Genomic DNA, 16357 nt, shown 5'->3' with positions numbered 1-16357 from the left:
CCCCCTGCAGACAGCGCACAGGAACAGCAGGGAGAGTCAATGAGCAGAGCTAGCGTTAGCTTAGCATCACACCTCACCAACCGGGCCGGACTCTCTGGAGTCGGGTTAAGCAGCGTGAACAGGTCTGGGCGACTTGCAGCCCGTTTCCTGTTTTCAGAGCGTCATCAACATCCGATTCATTTGGTTTGGATTTTTCTGTGTTTGACGTCTGGATTCAACACGTTCAGAATCTGAACAACTACATAAAAAACTTGTTTCTGCTTTTATTGGGGCTGGTTTCCATCAAACCATCTCTGGAACTCGGTCCAAACGGTTTCACTGAACCAGAACTTCCTGGTTTTGATCTGATGAGAAGTTAGTTGATGTTGATGCTGAAGTTCTGCAGAACAGTTGGAATCGCTGGTCTACCTTCTTGTAGGCGATCCAGTCGAAGACGCGGTCGATGTCCGTCGCCTGCTCCACTTCCTGGGAGATGGGATGGGAGGAGCCGAGTCCGTCCAGCAGCATCACCTCGTGGAGGACGTCGGTCAGGAATCGCTGCTTCTCCTGGACACACAACGGAGAACCGAGACGGTTTCGACTGGGAGCGACGGAGAGAAACGGGCTGGATGAGCCTGAACGAAACCGAAACCAAACAAACTGTCCGAAAGCTCCAGCATCATATTTACTGTATGCTGCGTCACCTTCCTGCTGCGTCACCCTGCTGCTGCGTCACCCTGCTGCTGCGTCACCTTTCTGCTGCGTCACCCTGCTGCTGCGTCACCCTGCTGCTGCGTCACCTTTCTGCTGCGTCACCCTGCTGCTGCTGCGTCACCCTGCTGCTGCTGCGTCACCCTGCTGCTGCTGCGTCACCCTGCTGCTGCTGCGTCACCCTGCTGCTGCTGCGTCACCTTTCTGCTGCGTCACCCTGCTGCTGCGTCACCTTCCTGCTGCGTCACCCTTCTGCTGCGTCACCCTTCTGCTGCGTCACCCTTTTGCTGCGTCACCCTTTCGCTGCGTCACCCTTTCGCTGCGTCACCCTTTCGCTGCGTCACCCTTTCTGCTGCGTCACCTTTCTGCTGCGTCACCTTTCTGCTGCGTCACCTTTCTGCTGCGTCACCTTTCTGCTGCGTCACCCTGCTGCTGCTGCGTCACCTTTCTGCTGCGTCACCTTCCTGCTGCGTCACCTTCCTGCTGCGTCACCCTGCTGCTGCGTCACCTTTCTGCTGCGTCACCTTTCTGCTGCGTCACCTTTCTGCTGCGTCACCCTGCTGCTGCGTCACCCTGCTGCTGCGTCACCTTCCTGCTGCGTCACCTTCCTGCTGCGTCACCTTCCTGCACCCTTCTGCTGCGTCACCCTTCTGCTGCGTCACCCTTCTGCTGCGTCACCCTTCCGCTGCGTCACCCTTCCGCTGCGTCACCCTTCCGCTGCGTCACCCTTCCGCTGCGTCACCCTTCCGCTGCGTCACCCTTCCGCTGCGTCACCCTTCCGCTGCGTCACCCTTCCGCTGCGTCACCCTTCCGCTGCGTCACCCTTTCGCTGCGTCACCTTTCGCTGCGTCACCCTTCTGCTGCGTCACCCTTCTGCTGCGTCACCCTTTCTGCTGCGCCACCCTCCTGCTGCGTCACCCTTTCTGCTGTGTCACTTTTCTGCTGCGCCACCCTCCTGCTGCGTCACCTTTCTGCTGCGCCACCTTCCTGCTGCGTCACCTTTCTGCTGTGTCACCTTTCTGCACCTTTCTGCTGCGTCACCTTGCTGCTGCATCACCTTTATCACTTTTTAACCTCCACAGTCTCTCCTGCCCACTTCAGTTGGAAATGGTTTAGTCAAAGTAAACCCAGAAGCATCCAAAACGTTTTAAAACAGAACATTTAAATACGAAATACATTTTTGGCTGATTTTTTTCCGCTTTTGCTGATTGGCTCTTTGCAGAGGTCAGAGGTCGTCCTCTACTGAATTAATATTATTGAAACGTTATGAGGCTAATCTGATGAGTGGCTCAGTTAAAGCAAAAAGTTTCTGATTTTAGATGAAAAGCTTTAGTCGGATTTTAAGATTTTCTTACATTAAAAATAAATCATCAATTCATGTAAACCAAATTATCTGGAAATTAAAGGTTTAATTTGGTGATTAGGAGTTAATCTGTTATTATCCGTTTGTTTTGTTGTGACTTCTAAAGTTTTATACATTTCATTTAAAGTGTTTTATTTGATATTTTATTTTCTAATTCCACCTTAAATCATATTTTAATCCTTTCAACCTTTATTTTATGCCAGTTCTCTTTTCCTTTCTTCACGTTTTAATTGATTTCTGCCAACATGGCCGCCTTTAACGAGCTCGGCGTACTTTACCCCGGGGATCAGGCTAAACCTAGACGGAGGCGGCTCTGTCTAATTTATGGATTAGTGTTTACTGAGGTTTAAAATGATTATCTGTTGAGAAATGCTGATGCAGTTTTAGATGCTGAGGAAGAAGATCAGCAGCATCGACAGGGATCAGTCTAATTCCTGGTTTACAATGGATCAGTGTAATTCCTGATGTGAATAAACCTGAGTGAGACGTGATCTTTGTTTAAATCAAACCAGTGGTTTTCACATTTCATTTCTTCTTCACTTATTTACGTTTTTATTTTCTCGTGACTGAAAATATGAATCTAATAAAATCTGATTGTTTCCAAAAATCAACTGGTTTTGATTTGGGGGTTTTGTTGGAAAAAAAAGACAAAGAGTAGATTTAAATAATAATATGCTTCTTTCTATTCCTGTTATGTTGATGTTGGACTGTTTTGATTATCACTTTTCATGTATGTTTGTTTGTGTTGTTAATTTTCATGATAAAAAGCTTCGATGCAACAAAAGAACTTCACTGAACCAACAGTTCGGTTTCAAAGCAGCAGGAAAACAGAAACTCCAGCAGATTTCTTTATTTTGTGACTCAAATTTCAACCCAAAGCTGATAAAAACATCCGGCTGTTTCTCTGTTCAACGTTTCCTGATCTTTTATTTCCACTGAAACCACCCGCCTTCATTCGCTGCGTCCTTTTACCATTTCTTGGTAAATCGCTCTTTAAATGAGGGATTTTATAAATTCTCCTACAAAGTAAATTTGATGTTTCCCTGTAATAATCCGTTGCCATGGTTATTCTGTGAATCAAAGCCTGTATTTTTCCAGAAGCTTTGATTTGAGCAGAAACCGTCTGTGTTTGTCTGAGGGATAAATTAGTTTCATTGGATCCTTTCAGGACCAAAGGGACAGTCGGGTCTGACTAATTCCTGGATTTTCTAGATGTTTAAACAGGAGACGGATCTGATTATGGCCTTCGTTATTCACATCGGCACAAACACAGCGAAGGCAAACACACAGTGGACGGCTTCCACCACAAACCACACAATTAGTTCATCAGTTAAACTGAACATTTGGATGAAACTGGAACGACTGAGAGGAACGGAGCAGAGAATCGGACTAAATGAGACATCAGCTCTGATTAACTCAGGCTTTCCATCACCTGGAGAGGTGAAACCGGGAGTTCAGCTGCTTCATAATGACCAGATGGACCCAAACTGAGCCAGTACAAAGACACAGATGCCGGGTCGGCGCCGCGTTCAGGAGCAGCTGGTGAACTTTAAACCGTCTGCTGATCCTCCATCCCTCCCAGAGCGCCACTCCTCCTCTCCACCTGTCCTCCTCCTCCAACACGGAGCCGTTTAAACTCGTCTGGGTAGCAGATCGCTCCCCGTTGATCATCGCTCACAGAGCTGGAGGCGTGGCCTCAGATGTTTACCACAGACGGTCCGACACTGTCAGGTAAAAACTGTCAGTGTGAGTATTTTACCCTGCTGTTCGTCGTTCCCTGGTTTATTTTACAGAGTCTCTACATCCAGCGGGTGAAACAATCCCAGTAAACTGAAATCTTCCTCTGCTGGTCGATAAAGGAGGACTTCAGGGAAATCAGCTCCAATTCCTGACTGCGCAAAAAACCAGTTTATTCCATCAATCTGAGCAGAACGTCGTCGGAAATGATTAGAATTAGACCGAGTACAAAATTCCCACAAGTCTGAACCTCAGTGCACAGTGGAGCCAGTGGATCCAGTGGATCCAGTGGATCCAGTGGATCCAGTGGATCCAGTGGAGCAACAAAACGAAAACGTGGACAACTCTTTATCAACATGCGACAGAAAGACAAGATGGCTGCTGTCAGGGTCGGCTCGTTAGCATGCTCTGATTTGCTGTATTTGTTTTATTTTAAAGCAGCAGCAGCAGCTGCAGCAGCAGCTCCAGCAGCAGCTGCAGCAGCAGCTCCAGCAGCTGCAGCAGCAGCTCCAGCAGCTGCAGCAGCAGCTCCAGCAGCTGCAGCAGCAGCAGCAGCAGCTCCAGCAGCAGCAGCAGCAGCTCCAGCAGCAGCAGCAGCTCCAGCAGCAGCAGCAGCAGCAGCAGCAGCAGCTCCAGCAGCTGCAGCAGCAGCTCCAGCAGCTGCAGCAGCAGCTCCAGCAGCAGCTCCAGCAGCAGCAGCTGCAGCAGCAGCTCCAGCAGCAGCAGCAGCAGCTCCAGCAGCAGCAGCTGCAGCAGCAGCTGCAGCAGCAGCAGCAGCAGCAGCAGCTCCAGCAGGCTGTGTGCTGCAGCTGATAAGCCTCCTCAGTCCAGGCAGTAGTGGAGGTAAATAATGCCGCCCTTCAGCAGAAACAATTTAAAGTTCTGCAGCTCAGAGCTGAAGACGTTTTTAACCAGATCCGCCTCGTCTGTAGCAAATCTGAGGAGGAATTTCATTCTAATCTAGTCGGATTTCGTCCCGTTATTCTCTGCACATTTGTTTGGCAACGTGAGCGAAACAACAGAGCAGAACCGCTGCAGCTGAACATTATCTGCTGAGCAGCAGGAAAGCAGATATTGATCCGCAGAGCTTCACCTTTTAACTTCAGCCTTAAATTATGTCACATTTTACAGAGAAAAGGACGAGAAGAAGCAGCAGGAGGCCAAGTTTACGCTGCAGGAGGAGGAATGTCTCCTTCATTCACGTTTATTCACCCAGAGGAATCCAGACAAACTCAGAGCTGAGCTGGACGTTTCTGTTTCAGTCCCCCAGTAAGAAATGTTAAAAATGATTGATTTCATTCTGGAAAAAACACCTAATTAGTTAATAATTTAGCATTATGAAAATAATAAAAAAAATTAATACTTGAGGATAAATATAAGTATTTAAGCTGAAACTCTTAGTTCATTTAATAATTTTTAGTTGATATGTAACAATAAAGAGACATACAGACTAAAATACATAAAACTTTAAAAAACATTTTTTCAAAATTTGGTTTAAAAAGCAGAAAATGTTAATATTTTTAAAAATTATTTAAATATTCAGCTTCAGAAACTATTTAACTGTTTCTGGTCATTGTAGACTTGCAGAAACTTACAGATTATTAAATATATTATGTAATATTAAAATATAATTTTATTTACTTTTAATATTTGAGATATTTTTCAGTTTTACAATTTTTCCATTTCCCAAAGTAAAAAAGTCTTAAATTTATCTGATCAAACTTCTTAGGTAAACCTGTTTCAGTTTGAATTTTCATAATGTTGACATGAGGTTTTGATTATTTAGTTTTATGTAAAATTTGTAAAAAAGATTTTTAATTTAAAAGTTGGCTGAGGTTTAAAAATTCCCAAAATGAGTAAAACTTTGAAAAATATTCCAAGCATTTCTAAAAACCAAATGCTACGTTTGGAAATTTGAATCCAGGACTTACAGAAGTTTATCTTTAAGTTAAACAAGTAAATAAATAATGTTTTATTCCAGACTTTCCTTTGAACTGCAGCTCACTGATTCTGACTCCAGCGCTGAAGGTCCAGACTGATGTTGGACAGACGGAGAGTTTTGCTCCACTCACCATGTTCCACTTTGGGAAGAGGAAATCTGTGCCGACGTACTCGAAGAAATGTGCGAAGCCTTCCTTCAGCCAGACGTCCTCCCACCACACCGGCGTCACCAGATCACCAAACCACTGAAACACACAAAGATTCGTCTGGTTTTAAATTATAGACAATTATTTTCCTTTTCCATGAACTCCTGAAGGGAACGTCTGAGCTAAACTGCTACTAACACACTGAAAACCCATCTAGCGCTGCAGTAAACAAGTTTACTAGCTAATAACATTGACATAATGCTAATGGCTATGCTACCTACTAACACTGCTGTTAATACACCAATATGAGTGTTTGCTAGATGTTAGCCTCTACGAAATAACAGCTAGTAAACAGTGGGATTAATATGCTACACCTAGACTCGGTTAGCTATAGCATGTTAGCATGCTAACATAAGTTAGCATGGTATATCTATAAGATAAGGGCATGTTAGCATAACAACCCTGCTAGAATTTACATTAGCATACATTAGAGGCTAATTATGGCTAAAGCTAACATTTACTTTTAGCCTTGATCAATATTTAAGCTAGCTTTAACAATTAACTACATAAAATCTACCAAATGGTTTTTGATTGTTGCTGTTGACGCTTTGTGTTGCTAAAACTTTGGATTAACAAAACCAGCCATTATTTAAAGGAAACAAAGTTTTCTCCAATTAAATGTTTGAAAGTTTGTTTTCAGCTAAATGAGGTTGTTGACTGTTAATAAAAAATAAATAGAAATATTTAAAATGTATATTTCAAACCACAACTTTTCACATGCAGATAAATTTCAACTAATTCTCATCTTTTAAAACCTTAACATGCCATCTGTTATGTAAATTATACGGTAATTTATTTCTCTTTCCAATCATTTATTTTGTATGGAAATACAATTTTGCCAACATTCCACTATAACTTGATTAAAATGATTTATCACGTAACAGTCAGCATTCTAAGTTACCTGCTGTGACACATAAACTGCGTTATAATAAAATCTTATTTTATTTTTTGTAAATAGTGTGTTATACATATTTGGTGTTAGATGTTGAACTTTGACTAAAAGTTGCAGATTTCTAACGGAGTGAAATCTTTTGAGTTCTTTTTATGCAGAAACTGACCTTTAACTTGATGAAGTCATACAGACTGATTCTTTTTTTTTATTTTCACAAAAGTAAAGTTAAATCTTCACTTTCGTTTTTAAATTTCACTTCCACAATAAGTAAAAAAGATGAACTGATTTATGGTTTGAACTGATTAGATTTTACTCCTTTTGCACAGTGAAATTGTTCATGTGTTTTTTTTATGAACACCCAAAACTCAGTAGCTGAAGAAACAGATTACATGATTTGAGTGTAAGTGGAACAGAGCGCTTTGTACTATATTAATGGGAAGTTTAGTGGAAGTAAAACAGTGTGGTAGGAAAACCAAAGCCTCCTGGAGCAAACAAGGTAGATTTTTGCTTTGATTTGACATTTCATTTCTTTGTCATTTTGTACCTAAACTGAGTTTTTCTGCTTTCACACCAAGCAGGAGGAAAATTCAGCTGTTATAGTGAAGCAGCTTTACACTGCAAAAACACAAAAACTCAGTATTTTGATGCAGCTTCTAGTTCGAATGTCTTAGTTCACTTGAAAAAACTAACTTATAAGTAACTTCTAAGCAAGACATAGAAGTTTGATTTAAGATTTATTAAACGTTCCAGTTCCACTGCTGGATTGTTGTTATAATAATCTGCCAGAGGAAGTTTTCCATCAAATTTTACATATATTTTACATATATATTTAAAGATATATTTACATATATCTTGTTGAAAAGTTACTGACAGGTCAGTTTTGTTTTATTTCCAGTCTAATAAGCCATTTGCACTGGAAACCAGACTGAAAATACTTGCAAAGATTGTGTGTTTTTGCAGTGTAAGCCCTACAGTGATGAGTATTTTTCCAACTAACACTTGAAAACAAGGATGAATTTTCTGCTGTAACAAGCCGCCCAGCTTCTCTGAGTCGTGTTGGAGCGAACCAGAGGTAAAGTTTGATAAAAGATAAAGCTTAACTCTGCAGTATCTTCCTGTTTGTTCTGCCTGAATCTGAATGTTAATGTCCACAGAGTGACACTCGGCCACAGGAAACAGAAAACAAGCCTCTGACTCGACTGCGACCCACATGAAACCTCCTGTCTCCTGGAGAAACGCTGCAGGTTCAGCCTGAGTCTCTGGCAGTCAGACTGAACAAGAAAAAGCCTCTGCTTGCATAATTTCATCTGCAGGTGAAACACATTCAGCGAGGAGCCTCAGATGGCGCGGAGCAAAGCGATTCAAGGTGGATTTGTTGTGGAGGTGACGGAGGAGCAGGAGCAGGACGAGGGCGGCGGCGGGGCGAGGGCGGCGGCGGGGCGAGGGCGGCGGGGCGAGGGCGGCAGCGGCGGGGCGAGGGCGGCGGTGGGGCGAGGGTGGCGGCGGCGGGGCGAGGGCGGCGGTGGGGCGAGGGTGGCGGCGGCGGGGCGAGGGTGGCGGTGGGGCGAGGGCGGGGGCGGCGGGGCGAGGGCGGCGGCGGGGCGAGGGCGGGGCGAGGGCAGTGGCGGCGGGGCGAGGGCGGGGCGAGGGCGGCGGGGCGAGGGCGGCGGCGGGGCGAGGGCGGCGGTGGGGCGAGGGAGACGGCGGGGAGAGGGTGGCGGGGCGAGGGCGGCGGCAGCGGGGCGAGGGCGGCGTTGGGGCGAGGGAGACGGCGGGGAGAGGGTGGCGGGGCGAGGGCAACGTCGGGGCGAGGGCGGCGGAGGGGCGAGGGAGACGGCGGGGAGAGGGTGGCGGGGCGAGGGCAACGTCGGGGCGAGGGCGGCGGAGGGGCGAGGGCGGCGGCGGGGCGAGGGCGGCGGCGGGGCGGGAACAGCGGTGGAGTGAGAGCGGCCACTTCAGTGGAGATCAGTCAGCTGAGAAGATGAAACCAGACGCTGCCAGATGCTTTCTGTTGTTTTGTTCTCATTGTTTACGCAGAAACCGCGTGAAGGAGGGACCGAAAAACTAAAACTCAGTTTATTCCTCTATTGTCATGCTTGAGTTCATTTTTTAAAATTTAGCAATATTTTATGTTGTTCTTTTGAGCATATTTATCATTTAAAATTCAGATTGCCGTTTCTGCAACTCATCTTTCACTTCAATGTGTCTGCAGGTGATGATCCATGGAGTCTCTGCAGCTCAGTGATGCATTAAGCATCAGACTAATGCAAAACGGTAATGGCAAAACATGCTAGTTTGAGAAACTACAGGCTTTTCTCTGCATCTAAATATAATTTAGGTTTTACAGAGAAAAAATACAAATAAAGAAGAAAAGCAGAAACGGCTCGGTGGAAACGTTACAGGAAGAGATTCATTAAACTGAAGTGAAATTCAACATGGAAGAGAAACAAAAACAAATCAAATCAAAGTTTCCTCGTCTTCTGGGTCTGTTAATAAATCACAGCAGAAACAAAATGTTTTTGTTTTAATACTCAGGACTCAAAATGTTTAAAATGTTTTAGTCTTTATTTTAAATAAGTTGTTTTATAAATGTGTAAAGTTTATAATCAATAAAACATTCATAATTCAGTCGTTTGTTGTTCTCCTTTGTTGCCGTGGAAACGCCTCATTAAAGTGATTTAAAGTGTCATTTTACTCAAGTCTCTGCTGTCACAGTGGGAGTAAAGACTTTAATTAGGCCAAATTAGTTTAACTTCCTCCAGTGTCAAACTGAGTGAAACGTTATTTTTCCCAAACCCCCAACGACTTAAACGCCCAGAAATAGAAAACAGGAAATGTACGGAATCCCATTCAAGTAAACATCTGAATTAAAAAAACTCTTGTAATTATTAGTATTTATGGCTTCATTAATTAAATGCAACTTATCAAAAAGTTAACAACAGAGGTTGTTTCTGTTCTGCTAACGTCACATTCAGACATAAATAATCAGCAGCAACACAAGAAAAGTGGGATTATATTCCTGTAATCTGTGGATTAATAATAATTATATTGATCTGGGCTTGAAACATTCTTCAGCTTTTTATAAAAAAAAGATTAAAAAACAAATGATTTGACCATTTTCAGGTGAAATCATAACTATATTCTTTGAAACCAGTCTGGTGTTCTGCTGAGTCAGAACCGACAGAATCGTAAATGTTGGCCAAACATCAGGATTAAAACGTTCCAGCAGAACCGGAGCGATTCATTTTAACGTAAAGCTCTTCCTCTGCAGTGAAACTCGACTTCCTGTTGAACAAACCGCTGATCTGCTGAGCGTCTGAGTTTGGTTTTACTTCTCATCCAACTGGCTTCGATGCTCCAAGTGGGTCAGTAAGTTCTCGGTTTGCTGAAGCTTCCAGACAAACAATTAATTTTACACTGGGGAGGTTTTTAGCTTCACGGTGACAGAAATAAAATCTCCTTGTGCTTCTTTCTAGTAATTAAAAATGACAAACGACACGGCCGAGTTGATGAGCTGCTCTCGCCAGGCTGAGGCTCATTAAAACATGAAAACGCCTCCAGCAGGTCCGACGTTTCTGCTGAGGAGGTTGACGGCGGCTGCTGTTGTCATGGAGGCAGTGGTGCATTGTGGGTGGGGGTTTACGAGCCGGAGGGGGAGACGAGAAACATGATGAGTCGGTGGAAAAAGAAAAATGTTTCCAGCAAACAACTCGGCTCAATATTGAGCCGTTTTCTTCTGATCATCCTGATCGTTGGAGATTATAGGTAATAAAAACCCAAAATTAGAATCTCAGGAAAATACAACATTACATAAAACCAAAGAAAATTTAATTATTTACACATTTCCTTCACTTGAGTTTACAGACAATCTGTAAATAACTCAAAATAACCAGACAGTGTTTTTAGCTGCTATATCAACAGATTAATGTATTTATTTCATTAACATTTTATGATGCATCTAAATGACACATTTTTATATTATTTTTAATATTTTTATATTACATTGGCTGTTTGGTGTTGATATAAATTACACTTTTGCATGTTTGTAATAAGTTATAAAACAAAATATAAAATATTGTAAGCAATCAATCTACCATGTTTTTGTTTTTCATTTCAAAATTTTTAGAAAAAAAAAAACAAATCAGAATATTTCAATTTATGTAGCAGGAAATAACGAATGTCTCGCGTCAGTTTAGAAAACAAATAAAAATTAATTCAACCAGTTATTCATATTATTATTATTCAGACTGAGTTGCATGTGGCGACAGTAGAGAGGAAACAGGAAGAAACCTCCAGCAGAACCAGAACCTCAGAGTCCCCCGAACACATAAATACACAATAAATGTAAAATAATCCACATTTTAATGGATTAAATAAAGTTTAGACAACATCTATAAATGTAACGACTCAAAATCAAATCCAATCTAAGAGAAACTATTTCTCTTTTGTGCCCCTAACAGACATTTTATGATTGATCTAAAAATCTAAATGTAGTTCATATTGTTTTTGAAGATACTGAAACGAAATCGTCATGGATACAAAAGTGATTTAAGGGTTAGTACTCAGACAAGTTTTCTTTATAGAGAAGTTTATCTAACATGGGTTAGATAAACTACCAAACTCATGATCCAGATCAGGGTTTTTCACTTATCAGTCCCTCCAGGGTTTCATCGTGTTTTTGTAATAAAGTGTTAATTTTAAAATATTTGCAAGACATTTTGCAGGACATGTACGACTGTAAAAATGTGACTTAATTACTTCCAAATCGATCACAGACTCAAACGTGACATCAAGTAAAGCAGAAGTGAAGTAAAACATACTGCCACCTACAGGCGGGAGTTGGTATAATGAAAAACAAACGTTTTTGATCATTTTTTTTGGAAACTTTCAATAAACTCACAATAAAACGACACGATTTGTTGATTTTGCCTGAATTTCCACAATCGTAGTAAAACCAGAAGAACTGCCTGATGTGATCTGGCAGTAAACGGATAAAATCCACTTTGATTTGATTAATAAATAATATTTAAGCACACAACTGGGTCTATTTACCTCTGGAGTCCAGGGGCCACAGAAGAAGCTGTGGCGGGCCGGGTTTGGCCCCGGGGCCTTGTGTTTGACACACTTGGTTTAACATGAACATGATTAAGTTAAATTTGTCTCTGGTGCGTCTGCAGCAAACCTCGGCGTCTTCCTGCAGCTTCATTATAGTTATTGACAAAAGGTTTTAGTCCTAATCTGTTTTCAGGCCAAATCGTCTTAAATTCGCTGAGCTGGCTCTGGTTGAATAAAGTCTTTAAGCAGCGGATCAGCCTGAATATTCGGGAGATCTTCTTTGACGGCGTGGTTCAGGACGCACCAATCAGTTTTTTTAGTAATTCACAGATTTACATTGCCTGTAAAAATGTGCTGCAGGGAAACGTACATGATGCATTCAAAGACCAAACACAGTGGGACTTCTCAGTACTGACTGACCAGCTGCTCGGCTCTCTGGTCATCTTGACCAGCAGATGCTGCCATTTATTTCATTTGACAAGAAAACAATTAACTGAATTTATTTTAAGACTCATTATGCGAAATCTTGGCGCATCTCAGATTATTAAAGGCCTGAAATCAGGATAATTACATGTAAGACCTTGCAGAAACCTGGTAAATAATTCAAACTAGAGATGAAAAAGATTAATTTGTCTCAACGTCTCCCCTTCACCTCCCTCTTCGTCTTCGTCATCGTTTTTGTTTTACTCTCTTCTGGAACAAAGCGGATCCGTGCCTTTGATCATGTCTCCTTCCCCTCTTCTGGCTCTGGCTGATAAATATTCATCCAGCGGAGGGACTGGGTCTGATTCTCGCTCCGTTTGTTTCCGTCCTCAGCCAGACGGGTCCTGGCTGCCGTTTGGCTCCAGAACTGTTTACATCCACACATCTGTGGAGCCATCGAGTCTCAGAGTGTCATCAGCCCCGACCGGATCCATCTTAGAGTAACGGAAAAAACTCCATTTTCTTTTGAAATCGACTCCCTGGAAATCTGGTTTGGTTTGGGATTTAAAGCTGGAAGTCCGTCAGCTTGGTTTCAGATTTAGAGGAAATGCTGAAGATGCCAGCAGGAATAACTGCAACGCTGTGAAAAAGTTATTCGCTTCTTTCTTGTCCCAGAAATGTTTCAGATCGACAGAAAACCTCCATCCATCACTGCTGTGACTATTGAATCAAGAAATCTCTTAAAAAGGATCCAACAACATGCAGGAGGCAAAAATATTACCCAACCCAGACGTATGGATTCATCCAGAGAAACGGACACAAAGTTGTTCTAAGGTTCTGCTGCTGCAGAAAACCACAGGAGATCAGCCACGACTCACCCAGGAGGAGCCAGGTTAACATCTAAGGAACCAGGAGCGCTAAGCTAACCTGTTAGCTTTGGTTGTATTTACCCAGAATGCCTTGTGCTGTAGCCCATTTCCTGCTTTTGGAGCGGTCTCTGGTCCGCTTGGCGTTCAATAATGATTAATAACTTTAATAAGAACATACAACGTTTGATGCTTTACAGATAAGATGTAGTTTGATTCCTTCTGTTGTATAATAAAAATTAAGTATTTAAATATCGTCTACCATATTTAAATTGGTTGGGTTTATTATTTCTGTTTCTCTTCTTTGATTAGATCATTCATGTTTCTGGTTTTATTTTTTAGTCCTTTCTTAATTTCTCCAGTTTTATTATATTTAGTTATTAGCATTACATTAATTTTCCTCCAGTGTGTGTACCCTCGCTCGCCCCTCTGCCACTTCTCTCTCTCTCCTCAGCCTGAAACTCATTTCTATCCGTTTTTTCCTTCTTCTCTAATGAAACTCACCACCAAATTCCTGTTAAATCCTGTTTCTTCCTGTTTCTTTGTGCTGGGTTCCTGTTCTCGGTTCTCGTGGTTTTTGTTTCTGGGTTCTCTGATATTTTTCTGCTTTTGCTCCGAAGCCTCTTTCGAAACGTGGAAATGAACTCGATGCCTTTTTTTCCTGCAGCATTTTGGTCATACACCCCACCATGTCAGTGTTTGAATCTCATTACTGTTGTCACCAAGCCAAAACCCAACAGGTTTATTTTCACCAGTGGAGCGTTGGTGCTGTAAAGCAGACCCTCAGCCTGGTGTCTCCACCGCTCCAGAGGCGACGTGGTCAGAACCACGCCCAGCATGAAGCCATGGATGAGAAATGAACACATCTGGTAAGAAAAGAGGATCAAACTAAATAAAAAAACTTCAATTTTAAAACACAGGAGTTTAATGGATGACAGAGAATTATGATTTTATATTTGGCATTAATTATATTTAATCAGATCAGAAACCCAGAACAGCAGATCATTGATTTTACCCCCCTCAGAAAAACAGAAATGAATCAAATCTGTGGTCAACATCTGGATATTAAGGATCTATGTACTTTTTGTTTCCTTATATCACATGTGTCAAACTCAAGGCCCGCGGGCCACATGTGGCCCGCCATGTCATTTCATGTGGCCCCCCAGCGTTTTATAGGTCCATGATTGACTTAAAATAGGTTTTGAGCACGAATTGACGACAAACTACATCTCCCATAATGCATTCCGATTGTTATCAGCCAACATTACAGCGTCTCGCCACTAGAGAGCAGCAGAGTCACCTCAAGCTGCTTATTGATTTTACCAGCGAATAAAACTGAGACTTCGACAAGCTAACATGAAAACGTCCAAGAAAAGAAAAATCGATTTACAAGTAAGACTGTGAATGAAGATGTGTGTGAGTTGGTGTCAGGGCGGCAGGTGGCGCTAGACTTTTTTTGTTATCCGTTATCTTGACCGACAACATAAAAAAAAAAAAAAAAAAAATTGGCCCTGTACTATTTTTATCCGTGAAATTACAATCATAGTAACATCGGCTATTTAGTCGCATTTTATGCGGTTTAGTGAATATTCACCGTGAATCCAGATCCCATCACAAATTAAGTAGATAAATGTATCTACATTTTTCTCCGTAGTGACAAAAAAAACCACTGACTGAGGCCCCAATAACTTTTAATAAATTAAATTAAGCGACTTCACTTAAATTAGCATCACTTCACCCGCTGGGGTCTGAACAACTTCCTCCTAGTTCAAATCTGCAGAAAAATCTGCGCTAATTCATCAGTCAGTTGGATCTGTCTGATCCAAACAGATCAACTGAACTCTGAGTGTTTTACCCTGCGGGGTCCGGTGTGCGCTTTAAGGATTTTATTATTATTTTTTTTCGCTTCTCCGAAACGGACAGATGTTACGTCTGCAGCTCCTCCAGAGCGCCGCTCTCCTGGGTAACGTGAACCCAGAAGGCTCCATTTGTTAAATCCGCTGGATGAGTTACTCCCAGCGTTTTCTAAGTCTTCGCAGTGGCGTAGCGTAACTGCCTCCGCAGTGGTTGAGCTGCGGACTGCGCATGTTACAGTCTAATTAACTTTTGCATCGTCATTTATTTCCTCAAGATAAACTGCCGGCTCCTCAGATGGATTAACACAAAGTTGCATTCTCTTTAGTTGTCTCTGGTCTGTAATGGAGACTTGAATTTAACGCTCCATTTCAAACAAAGGTTTCGAATGCGCTTCCTAACCAGAAGCTCCAAAGCGTTATTTAACAATATGAGGTGTTTAATTTAGTTTTAACTTTGTATTTTCATACATTTTATGCTAGGGGTGCCCAAGTCTAGTTTTCCAGAGCTACTATCTGCAACTTTAGATGCGTTCCTTCTCTAACACACCTGGATCATTTACTCATTATAAACCTCTACAGACCTGAGTTGCTGCTGATGAGGGAAGTCAACCTTTTGTCCGGGGGGTTTTAGCAGGGATGCATCTAAAAGTTGCAGCCTGGAGGACTGGACCTGGGCACTCCTGATTTGTACCGTCAATGTGGCCCGTTGAGGGTGGCCAATATGCTGAAGTGGCTCTCGGTGAAATTGAGTTTGACACCCCTGCCTTATATTAAAATGGTTTTTAAACATGTGGCTGCTGACTGAGTGAATTTCCTGCATCTTGTTCAGGAAGAGCTTCAGATGAGCAGCAGCAGAAGGAAACGTTTCACTGGACAGTTTCAGTCTGGATGAATCTGATGATCTGATACAAAACTCAGTTTGTGTTTATCTGATTATTAAACTCCCCGTTATTCTCATCTGATCTGAAAAGTGTGGCACCCATTCGTTTCTAAACCCCCTTTAGTGAAATCAGCAGAGGAGCAGGGCAGAGAGCTCAAACCAGCTTCATGACTTTGTTTTCCATTCATGATGCTTCAAGCGAACTAAGAGCCATTTTCTCTTGTCTCTACAAGCAGGAGACCGAATAAAGAAATTTCAGGAATGTTTCCAAGAACCAGAAGGTTACGTGAACGCAGGACGTTTTCTGTTAAACTATTGTTTCTTTATTTACATTCCTTTCATGTCAAAAGATTTTCACCAGTTAGAACTAAAATAAACTTCAGGACATTAACTTGCTTTCATGTCTCCATTGGACTTACAGTCAAGCTTCCCATTATTACAGCATAAA

The sequence above is a fragment of the Poecilia mexicana genome, unplaced genomic scaffold (genome assembly GCF_051168715.1).
Source record: "Poecilia mexicana isolate PSO_F unplaced genomic scaffold, ASM5116871v1 scaffold_23, whole genome shotgun sequence".
NCBI lineage: Eukaryota > Metazoa > Chordata > Actinopteri > Cyprinodontiformes > Poeciliidae > Poecilia > Poecilia mexicana.
The sequence above is the reverse complement of the archived record's forward strand: the minus strand, read 5'-3'. Positions refer to the sequence as shown.